Raw genomic sequence first — 17,588 nt, 5'->3', positions numbered from 1 at the left:
TTTTCTTACTTATGAGATGTGTAATAATGTCTCAGCATAACATCCATTTTGATCAATAAAATGTTTGTTATGATAATGTAGAATCTTAAAGTCTTTATGCATGTATACAGTGTGTAATACAGATTACCGTTAAAAGAAAATGAAACATTTATCTGATAGTCTATGAGTGTTCTCAGATATTTTATGATGAAAATTAATCTTTGAACGAACAATCAAACAAATCGCCTCTATTGTAATGAACAAGAATAAAGATGGAGGACAAACATAAGAACCATAAATTGATTACTTCATTTGAAAATTTCCATTATTTATTCTTCATACTCTATATGATTCTTCTAATTCACTATTCTTTTCTATTTATCCTTCTATTCTCTATAACTTGAACTTTTTAGAGTTCTACTGTCGACCATTGAGATTTTGACTGATGTTATATACTACTAATATCTGTTAACATAAGTAACATACACTATAATATATTGTAACATATAATGAAATGTAGATTGTAGATGTTATCTTACTTGAAACTCATTAGATCTTAGCGTTGACATTTGTATTATGACACATATTGTAATGAAGGATAACACACGTAAGGATAACCGAATTATATTTAGCACAAAATTACAGAGTTACTTGGTAAAATAGAAAAACCATACTATAATACCTAATTTGCAAAATGTTCGATAATTGTCTCAAACTTCATTGTTCTTGTATTTCTATACTAATCGCTTTCTATTCCCGCCGCCAAATGCCCTGGTATGGCCGAGAGTGGGGAGAGTCCGCTCTCCCTCTCCAGATGCTCTCACATGGTCACGTGTATATAGCCTCTGTCAGGGAAGTCCTATTCATTGCATTCTTGTGGCAGGGGTGTTGTTTACGAAATTGAGAGGACGAAAAGCGAATGTCCGGTGCTTTAACCGGATTCCAAACCAATGGTACACATGCGCTCCAGTATCCTCCGTGAACAAATGGCGTATGAACCAATCATTGGTCACCGGCTTCCATGGGACTGCATCTCCTTACGCTGCTCAACTGCCTTGTGGATGAGACGTTCAGATCGAAGGCTTGAGGAGTGGCCCCCTAAGATAACCACCTACTTCGATTTGGGCAACCGGGCAGTATCACCGCCCTCACACATATCGAATGAGATTTGTGTGGCGTATATGTATTTTTTGCCTTCTTGTACCAATATCTATGTGTTAAAATAAATAAAATTCTATTCCCGCTCTTCCTTTCTTGATCTTCCCCATCGTCTGCTGCCAGACATTACATTCCTGACTCGCGTTATATATTACTTATATCAATATAAGTAGCATGCACCACAATATCTCTTAATTTCAATAATAAACACTTCAAGTATTATTTATCATGGTATTTAATCGTTGTAATCCCTTACTTAGTCAAATGAATATGATATGAAATAACAGTTTAGTGATTACATGAATTGTCTTTAATGATAGAACTTTTTCCTCTTTTGTTTTGTTTACATTTTACTTGGATTCAATGATGAATGAGTTGCCTTGACCTTGGTATTTTTCTTTTTTTCTTGTAATTTCAACAAATGGAAAAGATAAAACGTTTATTTATTTATTTGTTCTTTTGTTTTTCGTTGTCGTTGCTGTTTTTCTTTTTTCTTTTTTTTGTTTTTAGAAATTTTTCTATTTATCCTAATCATTTCTATAATCTATCCTTGACCTTAATTCTAATTTAGTAATGAATTAAATTGTAATTAAGATTATTATTCTTCATTTTCGGTGTATTCGTTTTATTCTTTTACGGATTAATGAAAACTCAATTAGAGATTAATTAGATTATATTATTTAATTAATTTTATTTATTTCACTTGAATAAATACAAGTCTATAAATACAAGAATTAGTTACCCACTTACTTACATACTTACTTACTTACTTACTTACTTACTTACTTACTTACCTACTCACTCACTCACTCACTCACTCATCCACTTACTTACTTACTTACTTACTTACTTACTTACTTACTTACTTACTTACTTACTTACTTACTTACTTACTTACTTACTTACTTACTTACTTACTTACTTACTTACTTTCTTACTTTCTTATTCACGCCTATTTCTCGCAATAGAGCATTGGCTATCGATCATGAATTATTGTCGGAGACGATTGAATAACATTTCGTGAATTAAATATTCACTTTATGGTTCTCATTTTTGACTAAGATGTTCTTTTTTTTCTCAATTATTTTTGATTGTCTCGTTCCTTTGTTCTCGTTCATTTCATTACAACAAATAATAATCATCATTATCATTATAAAATTTAATACTAATTTAGTTTTATTTCTTTAATTAGTATTAATCGAAGGGAAAAACTATTTTTCTAGTTTAATGAATTTTATGAAAATAATCAAATTCTTTTGATGTGTAGTTTGGATTTAAAATAAATATTTATTGAATTGCAAAAACAATTATATGGTATGTTCGAGGGTTGAGTGAGTTCACTCTCCCTTTCGAAATACTCTCACGTGGCTACGTGTATATAGTCACTGGTAGGGAAGTCCTACTCATAGCCTTCTTTTGGTGGGGGGTGTTGTTTACGAAATTAAGAAGATGAAAATCAAATGTCCAACGTTTCAACTAGGTTGGTGGATAAAAAAGATCTATCTGGAGGAGTTGAAACATCCTCATTCCAAACCAATAGTGAACATGAGCCCTAGGATCCTAAGAAAACAAATGGTGTATTAACCTATTGTTTGTCATAGGCTACCAAGAGACTGCTCAACTGTCTTGTGGATTAGACCTTCAAGTCAAGAGCTTCGTCAGTGGCCTCCTAAGAAAATTACCTGCCTCAGTTTGGACACCCGGGCAATATCACAGCCCTCACACAAACCAATGATAACTACTACTGATCTCATTGTTATTGTATGGTGCATATGTATTTGGTGACCCCTTGTACTCGTGTTTATGTGTTCAAATGAATAAATGAATAATTTAGTCACCAGTGAACACTTAGTTGCTATCAAGGAAAAAGTTTTGTAAAGGCCGATCAACTAAATATTACTTTTCATCATGATAGAATACAAACATCAATGGGAAGATTCAAATAAGTATTACAAAAAATGATTTAAACTTCTCCATGAAATAATCTTATTCAATCGATTCTCGGTAAGGACATGATTGCGTACTCCTGAAGAGTTATGTACTAGTAAAGAGCAGGAGTTCAACAGTTCCAGATTTTGGTGAGACTATAATTAATGGACGAACCAATCAGATATAAGATAACGAGTCACAAATTTTGGCGCGAAATTCATTTATTCATTTGGCTAAATAGAGTTTTGGCATTATAGCTGATGTCAGTTTGTAATGAAAACACGTAAATGAAAGTTAAGTCCAAAATAGAAAAAAACGTTGTACATATTGTCTTTGTACATAATAATCAGGTTCAAACTGTTGGATCATTGAAGTATTCACAGAATTCGCGTATTTCATCTGTGTTTAAATCAATTCTATCTGAAGTCTGTGCTGATGATGTCGTTCAGAAGAACGATGAAAGCTCCACGACCAAACCATCTAGCTCAAACAGCAAAATTCCATCAAAATGATTGTCTCATCATATATAAAAAAATACAGCAAACTAACAGTACATCGTTTAACCCTTAGAATGTCGTAACTTTCAATCTGGAAAACATGTGTATATGATGTATTCAAATCAATGTTTATTCTAAACGAGACATGCTTTTGAGTATTCATATGTACGTAAGTCTGTGTAACAAATGAGCCATTTGATTTACGTTTGTCAAAGAAAAAAATAAGTCATCAAATGAAATTCTACATTGAATAACTGATCTCAAAGAAATAATAGACTTGTCAAACTTCTATCCAAAGGGAAATGTTTTAGTAGGCGAAATAGCTGTTGACTTGGTGTATGCTTTGAAATAACCCTTTCTTTTTCAAGTTTATTATCACCTACGAAACAAAAAGCCTACTCAGAGAATTCAGCATAGATCATAGACCTGATTTATGAATTTTAATTACACTTACCCATTTCTAATGAATCACGTACATTGATAAAATACAGATTGTATTTGGATGCACTGGATGGTGGTTCCGTCCTAATAAGGGACTCCTCAGCAGTGTGCATGCATGATCCAGACAGATTGTACTATCTAAAAGAATCTAGACAACCTAAAGGTGATATAATTAGTTCATTTTGAAAATCCTTATCAAACAATTGAATAGTATATGACATCAAATAATTTGTATTCACTGACAGAAATCGGTCAATCTCTTAAAATAAGTAGATTGCAAATATCATATTCAATAGAATAAGTGAAAAGATCTTATTACTATAGAACCTCATAGTAGTTACTAAGCAGTTAAACTAGATTATCAACTTCATTGTTCTACAAAACCTGTGAAAAAATTGTATGATTAGTGTAATATAAATGACAAACTATCTTTACCTTCGAAAAATCACAGTATTTGTTGCATATATGGTGCGTGCTACTTATATTGACAAAAGTAGTATATAACGCAAGTCAGGAATGTAATGTCTGGCAGCAGACGATGGGGAAGATCAAGAAAGGAAGAGCGGGAATAGAAAGCAATTGGTATAGAAATGCAAGAACAATGAAGTCCGAGACAATTATTGAACATTTTGCAAGTTAGGTATTATAGTATGGTTTTTCTATTTTACCAAGTAACTCTGTAATGTTGTGCTTAGCATAGTTCGACTGTCCTTATCTGTGTTCTCCTTCACTAAACATGTAGACTTTGCATTGGGTGTCTGGAAAACTACGTTTTGGTCGATAGTAGGTGTGAGTGGATAAATGAGAAATCGACCAAATTCTAAAGCTTTGAACATTTTCTTTTCTGTTTCAATGCTCATCTTTATTGAGATGTGCTTATTTGATAATTGTCTTGATTATTGAGTATTTTAATTTTCATTTTCGTTTTTACTCTCATCCAGTACTATGGTGTATGTTACTTATGTTAACATTAGTATATAACGCTAGTCAGGAATACATTGTCTGGTAGCAGAAGATTGAGAAGAATGAAGAGAGAAGAACGGGAACTAAAAGTAATTGACATGGAAATCCAGGAATAATGAAGTCTGAGGCAATTAATGAATATTTTTCAGATGAAGTATTGGATTTTTCGTTGAGATCATGAACCGATTGACGTTGGACCACCATTGAAAACCTGGAAGCACTGAACGGCCGGTTTTCACTGGTAGTCTAGCGTCAATCGGTTCGTGATCTCAATGAAAAACTTAACAATGTCCACAACCACTAAACTGATGAAGTATTGGAGTATGATTTTTCTATTTTGCAAAGTAAATCTCATTTTGTGATAAATGTAATCGGTTATCTTCAACTGTGTTCTTCTTCACTGCATTTGAATGAACTAAAATTGACTGATATCAATCTCCACCTAAAGTTTAATTTAACTAATCTACTGGTTCTGTGTACAAACATTTCAGGGTTGAATTATTTTAATCAGTTTTTTGAACTTGACTGAACATATTCAAACTTTCAGTTTTAATCATCTCGAAATTCAGACTTTGTGATATCTTCGATTCATGAATAGATCTGGGTTAGATCTAGAAGCATTGGTCTGTCGTTCTATCGCAGTATGAAGCTCCTCAACAGTATACATTCACAACTCTGCACAGGGGACTCGAACCTAGAACCTTCCGTCTCACGTACGAATATTTAACCTCTAGATCACTGAGATGGTATCCATTGATTTAATGTCTAACTTCAATCTGTCCAATCATGTGCTCATGAGTGACTAGCTTCAACATGAATTTCATGAAATTCTGGTGAAACGTCGTGACCAGTGGAGTCCAATCCGTGTCAGTTATGAGACAGTTATCCACTAAATACAATGAATAAACGATTGCGCAAGACCATGCATTGATTAGGATCAGGCATTACAATTATTGGATGCTAGTTCAATGATCTAAACTTTAAGTGTTCACTCGTGAAACCCCAGGTCCTCAGTTCGAGTCCCATATGTAGAATCATGAATGCATCTAGTTTGAAACGGCCATCCAGTACTTTCAGATTTTCAATAATAGTTCAACTTTATCAGTTCATGAATTCAACTCTTGGTTGAGGTTAGACACTAACACCATTGGATGCCGGCTCAGTGGTTCAGTAGGTTAGGCGTTCACGCGCGAGACTGAAGGCCCTGGATTTGAATCCCGCGAGTGGGATCGTGGACGTTAATTTCTTACATTTAAATGAATATGACTATACACTTCTGATGAATTGGTTCTCGATTAGTTTAAGATGGTACAAATTAATCAGGAAAACAAGAATTATTCATTGTTGATAGATGATGAAGTTCTAGTGAGAATCTATGGAGCCTAATTCGTATCGGGTAGAGATCTCAATCATGTTATAACTTGTTTCCTGTGACCTATTAATATATATGATGTAATGATACCGCCAAATAGAGAATAGTGATTTATCGACCGGATCAACTATGTATAAAACATGTACGAAAAGTTTAAAGTCTTTATCAGTCCTGCTTTCTGCCTAACCTTATCTGTTAACTCCAGAACACCAATCTCAGCCTCTGTGATATGAATCATTTATTTCAAATATACTGGGTTCATATACAAACCAAACAAACCATATCGTACCATAAAATAGAAAACAATATTTGTGCAAGATCTATTCAAAAGTATCTGTGAATGTGGAAGACTGTAATTAATAGATAGGGCATAACTTAAGAATGATAAATAGTATCATAATAGTCTATGGGTCAAAATAAAACTTATGATAAGAGGAACATGAATATGAATAGTTTAGTTATTTAACGATTATACGATAAAAATATACGAATAAGTATTAGTCCATAAATGGATCCTGATGGTTACCGTTCATTATTCTCATCGGCATAAAACAAGACAATGGATGAATGGTTGTGTAGCTATTCATGAATAAATGAAAGTTAAATATTAATACCATAGAATACTGGCTTAGTGGACCAGAGGTTAAGTGTTTACGCGTATAGATCTATGATCTTGGGTTTGAAACCCGAGAGCAGGATTGTAGATATACACTTCTGAAAAGTCCTATACTAAGCTGAAACAACTATCCAGTACTTCAAGATTTTCAGTGATGATCTAGCTTTAATCGATTCATGAATTTTCAATTATTAAAGAAAAAAAATAATTTCACTGATTCAAATCATGAGTCAATTGAGGCTAGATCATCATGGAAAACCTGGAAGCACTGGACGGCAGTTTTGTACTAGAATGAGACTCTTCAGCAGTGTGCACCCACGATCCCGCACCCCACGAGATTCGAACCCAGGACCTGTCAGTCTCGAACCAGGCGCTTAATCAACTGGACCACTGAGCCTGCATCTAACGGTGTTAATGTCGAACTTCAACTAATCCATGAAATTGAGTTACACATCCACCATTGTCTTCAGTGAGTTACTATCTCACAACTGACCCAGTTGAACTCCACTCACTAGTGACTGGCTTCAAGTGGTATATCCTGGAGTTCTAGTGAGAAGCAGTGACCAGTGGAGTTCAACTGGGTCTGTTATGACATAGTAACTCACTGAAGAAAATGACAGAAGTGTCGCTCAATTTCGTGGATTAGTTGAAGTTATACATTAACACCGTTGGACGCCAGATTAAGGTTAAGCGCCTGGCGCGAGACCGATGATTCTTGGGTTCGAATCTCGCGAGGCGCGGTCATGGATGCGCACTGCTGAGGAGTCCCATAATAGGATGAAACAACCGTCCAGTGCTTCCAAGTTTTCCATGGTGGTCTAGCTTCAATTGACTCATGATCTCAACAGTTGAAAGAAATAGTTGTTTATCAAACAATTAAAAAAAGGGATAATATGACAATCAAACTTCTTTTTCTTCTTTTTTCTTCGTTTTTTTTCTCCCATATTTTTACATTATTCTATAAAAAAAAATTAGAATAACTTTGAGAGTGAAACATTCTATACAAATTTTATAGAATTTCAATGAAGTAATGAAGTAATTTACAAAAGGATCAATCAGTTAAATTTTATTTCATTAAACATCTATTAAAACATGAATAATGTTTGTTTGTTTATCTGTTTGTATGTCTGTCTGTTTCTTTGTCTGTTTGTATGCCTATCTGTTTGTTTGTCTGTTTGTATGTCTATCTGTTTGTTTGTTTTTAATTATTAATAAAAGAACTCAGTGGGTGAACTTATTTGGAAATTATTTAATTAATTATTAATAATGATGAAGGAAGAAAACGATTATTAAATTCATTGAAACAATAATACACATAAAATATTAAGGTAGTTAATAAATTTAATTCTTGGGACATAAATATTTCCTGTCACGATATCGGACTCCAAATGGATTGTATGATTGATTGTTATTTGAAATATATACATGTCGCTAATAAGATGATGGTTGGAGGTAGTCAACCAGAAATTCTGGACTCGGGTTTCGTGCTACTTGGCACTCGTCAACAAGGTGTACCTGTAATCTTGAGGGAACCACCTAGTGATCAATCAATTGTGAATACATCTAAGTCATACAGGAGGTCGGTCGCGGCCCGGATAGCTCAGTGGTAACGTCTCTGACTGTGTAGCTGGGTGAAATGGGATCGAATCAGTCAGGTAGCACCATTTCCCTAAAGATTACAGGTACACCTTGCTGATGAGTGCCGAGTAGGACGAAACCCTGGTTCAGGGTTTCCTGTCGACTACCTCCAACCACCATCTAATCTCAATATATAGTACACGCAGTGTCGAGTAACCTAGACTGGTGGCCACATTGCGATATGGTCGATAGCATTCGATCTGTACTAAGAAGGACTTGACACACATGACGTTGATCACCACTCAGTGATCAATCAGTTGTGACATGTCACTCATCTCCATACATAATGATTGACTTAAATCGTGTTAGTGAATAATCAAATTAAAAAAGTCAAATATAAGAATGAAGTTTTTAATACATTTAGTTTGTACAATCGTTAATCTGCATAGACAATCAGAGAAAAAAATTGAAGGAATCGTTGCGAAAAGAAGAGAGCGAGACAAAATGACGTGCAGTGGAGAAGGTGTGTGATCCAACTCAATTTAATCAAGCGTGAATCGATATTTACAGTAACACAAGCTACAGACATGTGATGAATAAGATAAGAAGTGCACGAACACACGCTCATATATAAGAACAGTCAAGGATGATAAGCAATGTGATCTGATTTAATATGGTGTGGTAGCTTTTCTATATCATAACTTTAGTTATCCTGATATTCACCTGTGTAGTATGTTTTACTAACGGCTATTTTCAGTCATCACATTAACATAATAAAATCGTATATCAGAATTATGCAAATCGTTTTCAGCAAGATTAATTAAAACTGAATTCACTAGATACATACATTTAACATCGATTCATAAATTATTAGCTCAGTCATCAATTCAATAATCGATTTTATATTCAATAGAGATACAATATTTTCTTGTGATAGAATTTCCGTTATAAGAATAGGTAAAGGAGAATGATTATAGTTGTGAATATATCAAATTATGAGAAAACAAAAGAAATAAGGAAGCCGTGACCAGTGGAGTTCAACTGGGTCAGTTGTGAGATAGTAACTCACTGAAGACAATGGTGGATGTGTAACTCAATTTCATGGATTAGTTGAAGTTCGACATTAACACCGTTAGATGCAGGCTCAGTGGTCCAGTTGATTAAGCGCCTGGTTCGAGACTGACAGGTCCTGGGTTCGAATCTCGTGGGGTGCGGGATCGTGGGTGCACACTGCTGAAGAGTCTCATACTAGTACAAAACTGCCGTCCAGTGCTTCCAGGTTTTCCATGATGATCTAGCTTCAACTGACTCATGATCTTAACAACTGAAATATGTAAAAGTTAAGTTCGTCATAACTAATCTCATTACCACACTGTTTTGTATAATATTATATTTAGCTGTATGGAATAACGAATACATTTGTCGTCTCGTTCAATCTCTACTTCAAAGATGATGTTCATATTGAAACAATGGTGGAGTGTGTGACATTGTAGTACTATTTGACATCTATAAATGTAAATTATTGGATTATTGACTTAGTGGTGTACTGATATTATTCTAGATATAAGATTTGAAGAAACATGTTCGATATCATGTGAAGTAGCTAATATGTACTAATGGTACCAGAAAACGTGTTCAGTGTTATTCAGTTTTTAATAGTTCACGAAAAAATATCGGTCTATTGGAACAATAAGTGACGATACAATAATCATACGTTCATAAGTGAGGAACTCCATAATCGATTGTCCCTATTTTTCTAATAAGTAGAGATCGATAAAATAAGAGTAAAAGATTGATCAGTTACAGTCGTAAACATCAACAGGAAGATTTAAACAAACGCAATAAAAAAATGAATTAAAACTCCACCTCATTGTAATGGCTAGTGACTATTAGAACTCAGTAGCTTAGTGGATAACGCGGTTATGTTTGCAGTGAACAGTACTAGGTTTGAGTCTCCGAGTGAACATCAACTCTGAAATGTAAATACGTCCAGTTGACGATTTCCAAATAAGGTGAGACACTCATCTTGGATTCCATTGCTAGTTACCATTTATCTTTGCTTAAAATTAGAATTTAATAAAAGTTAGACAAATATTGTCAATGCTAACTAATGTACATCTTGTTAAACTACGAATTAATTGTAATTGACAATTTAATAGTTGAATTTATGAGTCAATTGAAGCTAGACCATCATAGAAAACGTGAAAGTACTGGACAACCGTTTCATCCTATTATGGGACTCTTCAGTGGCAGTGCCCATCCATGATCCTGCCTCACGCGATTCGAACCAAGGATTTATTGGTCTCGCATGCGAGCGCTTAACCATTAGATCACTGAACCGGCCGGCGTCTAACGATGTCAATGTTTAACCAATTGACTCACGAATTCAACTATTAAATTACTATAATATCCACAAAACTCATCTCTGATTGTAATTCAGAATATTAACCTTTTTTTCGCGAATTTATCGATTAAAAGATTAAAATATTACACTCAATTTTTTATGGATTTTTGATAAAACCAAAACAAAAAGTTTCTATTTTCTTCTACCTAGACCCCTTTTGGGTCTAGAAGCCAGTTCCAACACCAGATAAATGCGAAGGGTTAGGCATGTGGTTAACGACCTCATCCCGTTGGAAACTAACTCGGCAGAAGAGAAAAACCCTAACCAGAAACAACAATTTTCAATTATGTTGTAAGTTATTTTTAAAATTAAAATGATTATAGTAAATCAAATTTATTTCTTATCTTTTTCCTCAATACACTCAATTTGTTTAATAACATTTTAGTTCTCTTATCAACAAGCAAACAAACAAACAAACCAACAAAACAAAACACCAAGGGACTGTTTATTGATCAACATCTTAATTGTTTATTTTACAAATCTAATTTGGTTATTCCAATTTTCTTTTTTCTTTTTTTCTTTCCTGTTTTTCTTCTTCTTTTAGTAATTAGTTATGTATATTAAGATAAACAAATTTAACCAAAATAATAATAATAATTTGAATTCATGATTATTAAATTCATTATTCGTGGATTGGTTGAAGTTAAACATTAACACCGTTGGATGCCTGCTGGCTCAGTGGTCTAATAGTTAAGCGCTCTCGCGCAACACTGATCGCTCATGGATTCGAATCTCGCGGGGGGGGGTGCGGAATCGTGGATACTCACTACCAATGAGGAGTGCCATACTAGGACAAAACAGCCGTCCAGTGGTTCCAGGTTTTCCATGGTGATCTAGCTTCAATTGACTCATGATTTCAATTATTGACATTATTTTTTTGTTATTTTTATGTGAAATAAAAATGAAAAATTTTTTTTTCGCCGGTTGATCACACAATTTCACGGTATGTTCATTTAATGCTTAGTTTAGTGGAAAAAAAAATATTTATAAAACGCCTCATTACGTAATTATGTTTATTAGGCCCAAAATTTTTTAGTGATGACCTTGAAAGGGAAACAAACAAAATACAACAATAAAATACTGTTTATATTGATTTATTGGAAGGTTATTGTAAAAGTTGATACTAGTAATTTTAACTTAAGAGGGAGGGGGGCAGAGATGGGGGAGAGATGAATATTCGTTAAACTTTCATTTCATGTTGTTAGGGTTATTGAATTCATGTATTCAACTATTATAATTACTACAATCCTACAAATCCTTAAACTGATAATAATCATGTGATCAGTAATGATTAGCTTCAATATAGATTTCATAGAGTTCTAATAAGAGGTCATGATCAGTGGAATCCTATTCGTGTCTGGTGTAAGATAGTTATTTAGCTCAGACAATGAATGAAGGGTTGTGTAAGATCATTAATTGATTGTAGTTAGATAATATCACTTTTGGATGCTGACTCAATGATCTAGAGGTTAACTGTTCCGGTATAGGATCAAAATGATCAGTTTTGAATCCTACGTGAATGATCGTGGATATACCCTGTTGAGGAGTCCCATACTAAGATGAAACAGTTATCCAATGCTTCTAGATTACTTATTAAAAACATAAAATGTTACTATATTTCTATTTCAAAATTAAACACACAAATGTAACACTTATTAGGTGCTAAATTTATTTCTTAAATGATAATTGATGTAAATCATTCTATTCTGTTTCCGAGTATAAGAATAAATTTCATTTGATAAATGGTCACTATTTCACAGCTCAACAGAATAATGTAGTTGGTATAGAAGATTTCAACCTTGATGTCTTAATTAAAGATTTATATAGTAACGATTTGAGTTATTTCTAAGTATTCAACAGGAAACAATTAGTGTATATTTGCCTATTTATGTTTATGTCGAAAAACATCATAAATTAGATGATTTCAGACTTAACATATATATATGCTCGATAGTAACTGGCTTCAAGAAGTAAATACTGGAGTTCTAGTGAGAAGCAGTGACCAATGAAGTTCAACCAAGTCTGTTGTGAGATATCAGCTCACTGAAGACAATGGTGTATGGTGGCGCAATCTCATGGATTGTTTGATGTTAAACATTAACACTGTTGGATGTCTGCAGGCTCAGTGGTCTAGTGGTTAAGTGCTCGCTCGCGAGCCTGATATCCCCAAGTCTCGAACCTCGCCGTGAGGGGCGAGATCGTGGATGTGCGCTGCTGAGGTCTTCCATACTAGGACGAAACGGCCGTCCAGTGCTTCCAGGTTTTCCATGGCGGTCTAGCTTCAACTAACTCATGATCTCACCCATTGAAATTACTACAGTCCCCGCAAAACCCCTTCTGATAATATGTTTTAACGTAATTAAGTAACCCATATGTGGTTAGTATATCCGGTCTTCAGGAAAATGTAATGTGTGACAGCCAGTGATATAAGGCTAAGTAATTTAATCATGGTTGAATGTGATATGCATTAAAATCTCAACTACCATTCTACCATCAGCCCAGTGATTGGACTATTATCTGTTCTTCTTCTGCTTAATTCTTTATATTGTTTGTTGTTGTATATGGTGGTTATAATGAAGTACTACGTTGTGTAGCGTAAATGTTTGAAAGTGGTCACATAAATGAAGACCGTAGCTTATGTAGTATTGAATGCTTTATTCTTTGGTCTATCAGTAATCTTCAAAACAATCATAGAAGCCCAAGAATACAAAGAAAAAGCACTAAAATGTGTTAAATATTTTATAAATACAAATTATAAACATGATCGTTTTCGATGGAAAATGTTTAAAATAGTTTCGTTCCTGACACTATCCTGAAGTTTGAAACTTATAGAGCCTTACTTAGGGATTGAGGTTAGTAGTATCAATAAAAGAAACATGTAACTCTGATTACTAAACGACTATAAAAATAAACATTCTATCTTATTTCATTACATTATCTTATGTTTGTTTCTTTTTCAAAATGTTATGATGTTTTAAATGATCGTTAATGATATCAGTGTTTCAGTTTCATTCATATTGGTGTTAAAAGCCATGGTTAACTTATGTTACATTCTAGTGTAGTGAACGAGAACACAAATAGGGACAATCGAATGTATTTTACTACAACATTACAAAATATTTTAGTAAAATCTGAGAACCATACAGTAAATACTTAATGTACAAAATGTCAATCAATTGTGTCAGACTTCATTGTTCTTTCGTTTCTACACCAATCATTCATTCGTTCTTGTTCGCTTTTTTTTGATCTTTTGGTGAAACTATAATTTATGGACGAGCCAATCAAAAGCGTTTGAGGGGTTTCAAGGTCACAGCACCAACTTCGGTAGTTAATCCTAACGTACAATCGGTTCACAGGGAATTTTGTACAAAACGTGATAATCGAGCATCTAGAACAAATAAAACGGCGAGACTATAATTTGTAGACGAATTAATCAGGTATAAGATAATAGATCTCGGATTTTGGTGCGAAAGTTTTTCGTCCATTTGGCTAAATAGAGTTTTGGAATTATAGCTTATGTCAGTTTGTGATGAAAACCCTACGTATAATTCCTAACTAAGGCAAATTACGACAATTATTGCGAAGTGGATAATAAAAGCACCAGTAAAACTGGATGCAGCCAGTTACTACAATATATACGATATTTGGAGAGCGTACAGACTACTACATAGGCTTGGTTATGTGCATCGTGTCGTTATCGACAAGTAGCATTTTGTGGACTCAACAACCGGAGTGTACGTAAACAGTATTGAAGCTATGTGATCGAAGTTAAAAGAATTTTTCCCACCTTATCATGGCTCCGGAGGCCGACTATTCTGTAGCCATATGGATGATCTCCTCTACTGCATGCATTACCATTTTAAAACCTTTGAACCTCTTTCTAACCTTGACAAGTTTTTGAACCACGTATGAGAAGTGTATCCACTTTATTTCTTTGGTTTTGCATAACATAATTTTCCTCTATACTGACTGTTTGTTGATTGGCTAATAGTTCTCAAGTTCACTTAAGATTCGTTCAAAGTTCATCCATAAATTATATACGCGCCAATCGTTTTAATTTTTCGCCGCTCCATCCATTTCATTTTCGACTGATGAAACATACTACTTATATCTATCAACATCAATAACACACACCATACTAGTTTGTGCTCTTAATAACCATATGAATAGAACTTGTATTTTAATTTTGATTTTTAATCAACTCAATTTATTTTCATCATCAGAAAAATCACAATTATCTCTTGTAGCCAGCGAATTATCATTTGTACAATGAATTGGATAGTAAAACAAAATGTTACATTGAATTCCATGTTAGCAACTATCAAATTATTGCTATTGATATCTTTACATTTAGTCTAAGATTATAAATATAAAATGTAGATCTTTCTTACTTTTTTTTTCATTCTTTTTCTCTGAGAAACAAAACATTGTTCAACAAAACACGTCTAGCTATTACATTGTTCTTTATATTTTTATATTAATCTTCCTTTGAATAGTTCATATGACTGCCTAGAAAAAAGAAAAGAAAAAAAGGAGAGAGAAAGATAAACCCAGTTGACAAAATGTATTTCTATTTATTGATGTAAAATTTATTCCCCCCCCTCCTTCTGAATCTAGATTTAGGACAACATGAAAAAAAACCACATTTGTCTGTTTGTTGATTTTTCGAATCTTTTTGTTTTAAAATTATTTTTATGGAAATTTATTCTATTTGATAATCGTTTGTTTATTTTTTTTGTAACTAGGATGTTATACATGTAAAACAATTTTGTGTTTTTTAATGAAAAAATTTTAAAATCCAAGACATTTACACATTGTGTATCTATAGAAAATAGAACGAGAGTTTCACAAATGATTGATCACTGGGTGGTGATCAGTGTCATGTGTGTCAAGTCCTTATTTAGTGCGGATCGAATGATATCGAACATATTGCAATGTAGCCACCAGTGTAGGTGACTCGACACTGAGTGCACTATGTTGAGATTAGATGGTGGTTGAAGGTTACTTACTTACACCTGTTACTCCTCGTGAAGGAGCATAGGTCGCTCACCAGCATTCTCCATCCAACCCTGTCCTGGGCAATCCTTTCCAGCTCCTTCCAGTTGTAATTCATCCTTTTCATATCTGCTTCTATTATCCGACGTAATGTGTTCTTTGGCCTTCCTCTTTTCCGCTTCCCTTCAGGATTCCAAGTTAGAGCTTGCCTCGTGATGCAGTTTGACGATTTGCGTAATGTATGTCCTATCCATTTCCATCGTCTTTTCCTAATTTCCTCTTCAGCTGGAAGTTGGTTTGTTCTCTCCCACAGAAGGCTATTGCTGATGGTATCCGGCCAATGGATGTTGAGTATCTTGCGTAGACAGCTATTTATAAATACTTGTACTTTCTTGATTGTGGTTGTTGTAGTTCTCCAAGTTTCAGCTCCATACAGTAGAATTGCCTTGACGTTCGTATTGAAGATTCTCACTTTGAAATTGGTTGAAAGTTGTTTTGAGTTCCATATGTTCTTCAATTGTAGGAATGCGGCCCTTGCTTTGCCAATCCTCGCCTTTACGTCTGCATCTGAACCTCCATGTCTATCGACGATGCTTCCCAGATATGTGAAGGATTCTACATCTTCCAGAATTTCGCCATCAAGGGTGATTGGATTGCTGTTCTCCGCTTTGAATTTGAGGACCTTAGTTTTCCCTTTGTGTATGCTGAGGCCTACTGATGCAGAGACTGCTGCTATATTGGCTGTCTTTATCTGAATCTGTTCACGTGTACGTGATAGGAGGGCTAGGTCATCTGCGAAGTCCAGATCGTCTAATTGGTTCTGAGCTGTCCATTGTATTCCGTGTTTTCCTTCAGATGTCGAGGTCTTCATAATCCAGTCGACCACCAGAAGAAAGAGGAAGGGAGAGAGTAAACAGCCTTGTCTGACTCCGGTCCTTACTTGGAATGCATCTGTCAGCTGTCCTCCATGCACTACTTTGCACTGTAGTCCATCGTATGAGTTCCGGATAATATTGACAATCTTCTCAGGAACTCCGTAGTGTCGAAGAAGTTTCCATAATGTCCTCTTATCCACACTGTCGAATGCCTTTTCATAATCAATGAAGTTGATGTATAGTGACGAGTTCCACTCAACTGATTGTTCGACGATGATCCGTAGTGTTGCAATTTGGTCTGTGCACGACCGATCCTTTCGGAATCCAGCTTGTTGATCTCGAAGTTGGGCATCTACTGCATCCTTCATCCGGTCCAGCAACTCCCTGTTGAAGACTTTCCCTGGTATTGACAGTAGTGTAATGCCTCTGTAGTTTTCACATTTGCTCAGATCTCCTTTCTTTGGAATCTTGATGAGGTGTCCTTCTTTCCAGTCCATCGGCACTTGTTCCTCCTCCCAAATCTTTTTGAATAGAGGGTAAAGCATGCTTGTGGTTACTTCGACGTCTGATTTCAGTGCTTCAGCTGGTATGTTGTCGGGTCCTGCTGCTTTCCCGTTCTTGATTTGTCTGACGGCCATTCTAATTTCTTCCGTCGTTGGTGGGTTGACATCTATAGGAAGATCTGTGTGTGCTGCTTCGATGTTCGGTGGATTCATTGGAGCCGGCCTATTCAGGAGTTCCTCGAAGTATTCTACCCATCTGTTTCGCTGTTGTTGAATTT

Source organism: Schistosoma haematobium, chromosome ZW (genome assembly GCF_000699445.3).
Source record: "Schistosoma haematobium chromosome ZW, whole genome shotgun sequence".
NCBI lineage: Eukaryota > Metazoa > Platyhelminthes > Trematoda > Strigeidida > Schistosomatidae > Schistosoma > Schistosoma haematobium.
Note: the sequence above shows the minus strand (reverse complement) of the source record.